At 51.2% G+C, this 6,557-nt stretch overlaps 1 protein-coding gene across 1 annotated transcript in view; it reads left to right on the forward strand.

Moving 5' to 3' along the window:
- Window positions 1-2,726, forward strand: part of SPC24 (SPC24, NDC80 kinetochore complex component) — an 11,818-nt gene extending 9,092 nt beyond the window's left edge. Inside the window, exon 6 of the mRNA XM_021717974.1 lies at window positions 2,698-2,726. The gene's annotated coding sequence lies outside the window, so the exon portion shown is untranslated. The remainder of the gene's footprint in view (window positions 1-2,697) is intronic.
- The last annotated feature ends 3,831 nt before the right edge of the window (window positions 2,727-6,557 follow it).

Consider the following 6,557-nt stretch of genomic DNA (forward strand, 5'->3'; position numbering starts at 1 on the left):
AGTCCCACCGTCACGCAGGCTGGAGGGCAGGGGCCGCTCCCCGCCACCGCAGCCTCCGCCTGCTGGGCTCCGGAGATCCTCCCTTCTCAGCCTTCCAAGCAGCTGGAGCTACAAGCGCATGCCGCCACACCCGGCTAATTTTTAAAAATGATTGTAAGCCAGGCGCGGTGGCTCAGCCTGCAATCTGCAGCCGCCACCGCCTGGCCTCAGGCAGTCCTCCTGCCTCAGCCTCCGGGGTACCTGGAACTCTAGATACATGCCCTTGGGCCTGAAAAAGTGGGCTTTGGGTTATTGACTCCAGGTGGATGATGACTCACGAAATTTCTTTTTTCTTTTTCTTTTGAGTTGGAGTCTCACTCTGTCGCCCAGCCTGGCCTGCAGTGGCTGCTCCACCCGCTGGGCGCCGGCGATCCTTCGGCCGCAGCCTTCCGAGTGGCTGGAACCACAGGCGCGCTACCACGCCCGGCTAGCTTTTGATTTACTGTAGAGACGAGGTCTCCCCGAGTTGCCCAGACGGGTCTGGAACCCGCGGGCTCAGGCAGTCTCCTCGCCTCGGCCTCCCAAAGCGCGGGATTCCAGGCTGTCACCGAGCCTGACTGACACACTAAATTCTATGAGGGGAAAATTAGGCAGTTATAGCGACGTACATGCTCCAATGGAAACTGGAGTAAAATCGAAGCTATTTTTCGTTTCTTATTTCCTGGCCAATCCCTTCTGTCCCTTTTGTGTTTTGGGTTTTGGTTTTCTTTTTTTTTTAAGTTGGAGTCTCACTCTGTCACTCCAGACTGGAGTGCAGTGGCCACTCCCGGCCACCGCAGCCTCGACCTGCCTGGCTCCGGCGATCCTTCCGCCTCAGCCTTCCGAGTAGCTGGAACTACAGGCGCGCGCCACCACGCCCGACTCACTTTTGACTTACTGTAGAGATGAGGGCTTGCCAAGTTGCCCAGGCAGGTCTCGAACCCGTGGGCTCAGGCAATCCACTCACCTCGGCCTCCCAAAGGCGCAGGATTACAGGCTGAGCCACCGAGCCCGGCCAAAAATTGACTTTTAAAAATGAGCTGGGCATAGTGTTCACTCCTGTAATCCCAGCACATTGGGAGGACAATGCAAGAGAATCACTTGAGGCCAAGATTTTGAGACCAGCCTGGGCAACATAGCAAGTCCCTGTCTACAACAAATAAAAAAAGCAAGTTGGATGTGGTGACATGTGTGTTTAGTAGCCTGCAGCTACTGAGAAGGCTGAGGCGGGAGGATTGCTCAAGCCTAGGAGTTTGAGGCTGCAGTGAGCCATGATTGGAACCACTGCACTCCAGCCTGGGCAACAGTGTGAGACCTTGTATCTGAAAGAAAGACTAAAGAAAAATATGATAAAAACTTAGCCAGTCACGGTGGCTCATGCCTGTAATCTCAGCACTTCGGGAGGCTGAGGTGAGAGGACTGTCTGAGCCCAGGTGTTGGAGACCAGCCTGGGCAACTTGGTGAGACCTTCTCTTTACAATTAAAAAAACCCAAAATTAGCCAGGTGTGGTGGCACACACCTGTGGTTTCAGCTACTTGGAAGGCTGAGGCGGAAGGATCGCCGGAGCCCAGCAGGTTGAGTCTGCAGAGGTCGTGAGTGTGCCACTGCACTCCAGCCTGGGCGATAGAGTGAGACTCCAACTAAAAACAAACAAATTGAAATGCAGTGTGGTGGCTCATGCCTATAATCCCAGCACTTTGGGAGGTGTGGTGGCTCATGCCTATAATCCCAGCACTTTGGGAGGCCGAGGTGAAAGGATTGCCTGAACCCATGGGCAGCATGGACAACTTGTTGAGACTTCATTGCTACAATAAGTCAAAAAGTTAACTGAGTTGTGGTGGTGCGTGCCTGTAGTTCCAGCTATTTGGAAGGCAGAGGTGCAAGAGTCACCTGAGCCCAGCAGGTCAAGACTGCGGTGGCCGTGAGTGTGCCGCTGTACATCAGCCTGGGTGACGGAGTGAGACTCCAACTCAAAAAAAGAGAAATGCAGCTACTGCCCACCTGTGCGATGCTGGGGTTCCTCAGACTATCCTGTTTTCCCTAGATCACAATCTGCTCCCAAAATGAAGCTCAGTCAGGTGATCACAAAGAGAGAACTGTAGTGGAGCCTAACCTGGGGTCAGGGGATTGCTTCTACTCCACATTTTCAACAAGTGTGTGGGTTTGTTTGTTTGTTTGTTTTTTCCAGAACCAATCAGTTCTCTGACTCCAAGTGGGTGTTCCATAATCTGATTCAATTCTGACACTACCTGGAGACAGCATCACACCCCATACATTTAAGGGCTCAGTTACAGGTCTTCAGATTACCCGTACTTCCGTTCAATTTGGCTACAAAGTTGAGGGTTTCTACGACTCCCCCCCCCCTCAGGTTCTATAATTTTCTCAAATGGCTCACAGAACTAAGGAAGGGAGACTGGGCATGGTGGCTCATGCTTGTGATCCAAGTACTTTGGGAGGCCCAGGCAGGAGCATTGCTTGAGCCCAGGAGTTGGAGACAAGCCTGGGCAGCATAGCAAGACCTCATCTCTACAAAAGATAAAAAAAACTTAGCTGGGTGTGGTGGTGCATGCCTGTAGTCACAGCTACTTGAAAGGCTGAGGCGGAAGGATCGCCTGAGCCCGGCAGGTTGAGGTTGTGGTGGTCGTGAGCGTACCACTGCACTCCAGCCTGGGTGACAGGGTGAGACTCCAATTCAAAAAAAAGGGGAATAAAAAAGGAAATAAAGATCGCAGCCGGGTGCCGTGACTCATGCCTATAATCCCAGCACTTTGGGAGGCGGAGGCGAGAGAATTGCCTGAGCCCGTGAGTTTGAGACCCGCCTGGGCAACTTGGTGAGACCTCATCTCTACAACAAATCAAAAAATTATCTGGACATGGTGGCACATGCCTATAGTTCCAGCTACTTGGAAGGCTGAGGTAAAAGGATTGCCTGAGCCCAGCAGGTAGAGGCTGCGGTGGCCAGGAGCATGCCACTGCCCTCCAGCCTGGGTGATAGTGAGACTCCAACTAAAAAAAAATAGAATTGAGGTTTGGCTATGTTGCCCAGGCTGGACTTCGACTTCTTGCTTCAAGTGCTTCTCCTACCTTGGCCTCCCAAAGTGCTGGGATTATAGGCGTGAACCACCACATCTGGCCTTGGCAGTCTTATTATAACATGTCTTACTGTGAGTCTCTTGAGTTCATCCACTTGGAATGTATTATTTTATTTATTTTGAGTTGGAGTCTCACTCTGTCACCCAGACTGGAGTTCAGTGGCAAGCTCGCGGCCACTGTGGCCTCAGCCTGCTGGGATCAGGCGATCCTCCCTCCTCGGCCTTCCAAGTAACTGGAACCATCAGTGTGCGCCACCATGCTTGGCTAATTTTTTGATTTATTATAGAGATGAGATCTTGCCAAGTTGTCCAGGCTGGTCTTGATCCCTTGGAATCAGGTAATCCTCTCGCCTCTGCCTTCTCATTTTCTTAAACTTCCAGAAGGGAGCTCAATAAACTCCAGGAAGCTCAATAAACCCCACATGAGCCAAGTGTGGTGGCTTATGCCTGTAATCCCAGCACAAGGATGCCAAGTCCTACGTGGTGTTGATGAAAAATGTAAGACATGTAAGATGGCTTATTCTGAACCCAAAGGGAGTGACCTAGGCCCACAGTTGCATTTGTAGGAGGTCCTGAGAATATGTCCTGTCATCCCGTTCCCCCCCACCCCCATGATTGAATTATTGTAACTTGGTTATATACATTTTAAGAGGACAGAAGTTACTAGAAACCATGAACTAACACATGTGAATTTTACAGTCATTGGGTCCGGGAAGGTGCAGGATATTTCCAAGCAGGGCCCTGCAGGCTATAGGTGGATTCAAAGACTTTCTGAGTGGCAAGTTGTAGCTCTTGTCTAAGGAATTTAGAAATCAGTAGAGGAGATGTCCTGTTGAGATAAGAATGTAAAAGAAACTCCAAGTCTCTTGATGTGTAGAGGAAGGTTTATTCTTCAGCGAGAATAGGTAATTTCTTAAAAGGTGACTGGAGTCCCCAGAAGACAGCCTGACAAGATCATACAATACTTTTTCTTTTTTTTTTTTCTTTTTTGAGTTGGAGTCTCACTCTGTCCCCCAGACTGGAGTGCAGTGGCCACACCCGGCCACCGCAGCCTGGACCTTTTGGGCTCCAGTGATCCTTCCGCCTCAGCCTTCCAAGTAGCTGGAACTACAGGCACACGCTACTGTGCCCGGCTAATTTTTGATTTATTGTAGAGATGAGGTCTCGCCAAGTTGCCCAGGCGGGTCGCGAACCTGAGAGCTCAGGCAATCCACTCACCTCAGCCTCCCAAAGGCGCGGGATTATATGCTGAGCCACCGAGCCTGGCTAATACTTTTTCTTTATCTGTGATGTGATGTACAGCAGAGCCAGGTTGTATGTAAAACACATTGTATAGTTAATAACAAAGCCTGTCTCTCCAAGGTTTATAGTCAGGAGTTTGGTAAGGTAAAGAAAAAAGTCAGAGGTCGGACGTGGTGGCTCACGCTGGAATCCCAGCACTTTGAGAGACCAAGGTAGGAGGATGGCTTGAGCTCAGGAGTTCAAGACCAGCCTGGGCAACATAGCAAGACCTCAACTCTACAAAAAATTATCCATGTGCTGTGGCTCATGCTTGGAATCCCAGCACTTTGGGAGGCCAAGGTGAGAGGATCGCTTGAGCTTGGGATTTCAAGGCCAGCATGGGCAACATAGTGAGACCTCATCTCTACAAACAAAAGGAAAAAAGGTTAGAGATTAGTCGCCACTAGAAACACTCTTCCCTTTGGCTTTCCAAGACCCCACATCCTTCTTCTGCGGCACCCTTGCCCAGCCTCTCCCACTGCTCAGAGTGACATGACTCAGAGACATGCCGTTTCTTGTGTCAGTATCCTGTGTGGGGCGCAATGTGTGTCTCACCCATGAACATATGAATGGGAGGGAAATTTGAACCTTGGATTTGCCAGGCAAAATGGGGTGGGGAAGGTACTTCAGGTGGTGGGAACAGCAGAAGCAAAGGCCCTGGGGCTGGAACGAGAGGGCCATGCCGGATACATTTGTGAGAACCCTGAAAGCGGATGTGAAAATGCATGCCCCCCTGTAGTTCTGGCTACTTGGAAGGCTGAGGCGGAAGGATCGCCGGAGCCCAGCAGGTCGAGGCTGCGGTGGCCGGGAGCGGCCACTGCACTCCAGTCTGGGCGACAGAGTGAGACTCCAACTCAAAAAGAAAATGCATGCCCCACCCCAACTGTCTCTGAGATTGAGTCTGGATCAGTACCAGGAAAAGACAGAGATGTCCTTCAGCACAAGAATGGACACACAGACAGTGGCTCATTCGTCTACTTAAGTAACTCAGCACTAGAATAAATGAGTGAGAGAGGATTCTGGGAAAACAGGGGTTAGAAAGTATCAGGACTCTCCCCGCCCAGAGAAAAATGGTATGGCACGACCTGTCTGATGTCAACATTTTTTCTTTTTTTTTACTTTTTATTTTTTGAGTTTGGATCTCACTCTGTTGCCCAGGCTGGAGTGCAGTGACACGATCATGGCTCACCACAACCTCGACCTTCTGGGCTCAGGCGATCCTCCTCAGCCTCCAGAGTAGCTGGGGATACAGGTGTGCACCACCATAGCCACTAATTTGTTTTATTTTTATTTATTTACTTATTTTGAGTCGGAGTCTCACTCCGTCGCCCAGACTGGAGTGCAGTGGCACGCTTCTGGCCACCACAGCCTCGACCCGCTGGCCTCTGGCAATCCTTCTGCCTCAGCCTTCCAAGCAGCTGGAACTATAGGTACACGCTACCACGCCTGGCTAATTTTTGATTTATTGTAGAGATGAAGTCTCGCCAAGTTGCCCAGGCAGGTCTCGAACCCATGGACTCAGACAATCCACTCACCTTGGCCTCCCAAAGTGCTGGGATTCTGGGCTGAGCAACCCAGCCACTGTTATTTTTTGTAGAGAGGCGGTCTCACTTATACTGCCCAGGCTGGTCTGGAACTCCTGGGCTCAGCACAGTGCTGGGATTCCAGGCGTGAGCCACTGTGCCCGGCTGGATGTCACTGTTTTGGAACTCTGAAGCCTATTGAAGCCTTGTAACTCCAGAGGGAAAGACTGGAGGTAGATTGTGATGAACTTTTGGTCAATTTCGGCACTTGGCACTGCAGCAGTTACCCACCCCGCCCCAGGCCTGTGGCAGGCAGCTGTCCAGGAGTCGCGGGAACACACCTTGCAGAGACACCCAGGCTCTCAGGGGCAGGCTCCCTTGCTGTCCCTACATCCCTGTTTCACAGGCAAGCAGCAGGACCTGAACTCAAACCCAGGCAGTCTGGTTCGAGCCAAGGACTTAACTGTAACCCCTCTCTGCCCTGCCAATGGTGCGTGCATTCTCTCACGTCTGTGGAGGACGTCCTCCTGGAGCTTTCTGGTTTAGTTACCTAAAGGGTCAGGGGCCAAGGTGCAAGAGACACAACTCAACACGGGTTCAAGGGAGACCCTGTTCCTTAGCCTAAAAACAAAACAGAACCAA

Source organism: Carlito syrichta, unplaced genomic scaffold, assembly GCF_000164805.1.
Source record: "Carlito syrichta isolate Samal-C Ts95f unplaced genomic scaffold, Tarsius_syrichta-2.0.1 Scaffold311628, whole genome shotgun sequence".
NCBI lineage: Eukaryota > Metazoa > Chordata > Mammalia > Primates > Tarsiidae > Carlito > Carlito syrichta.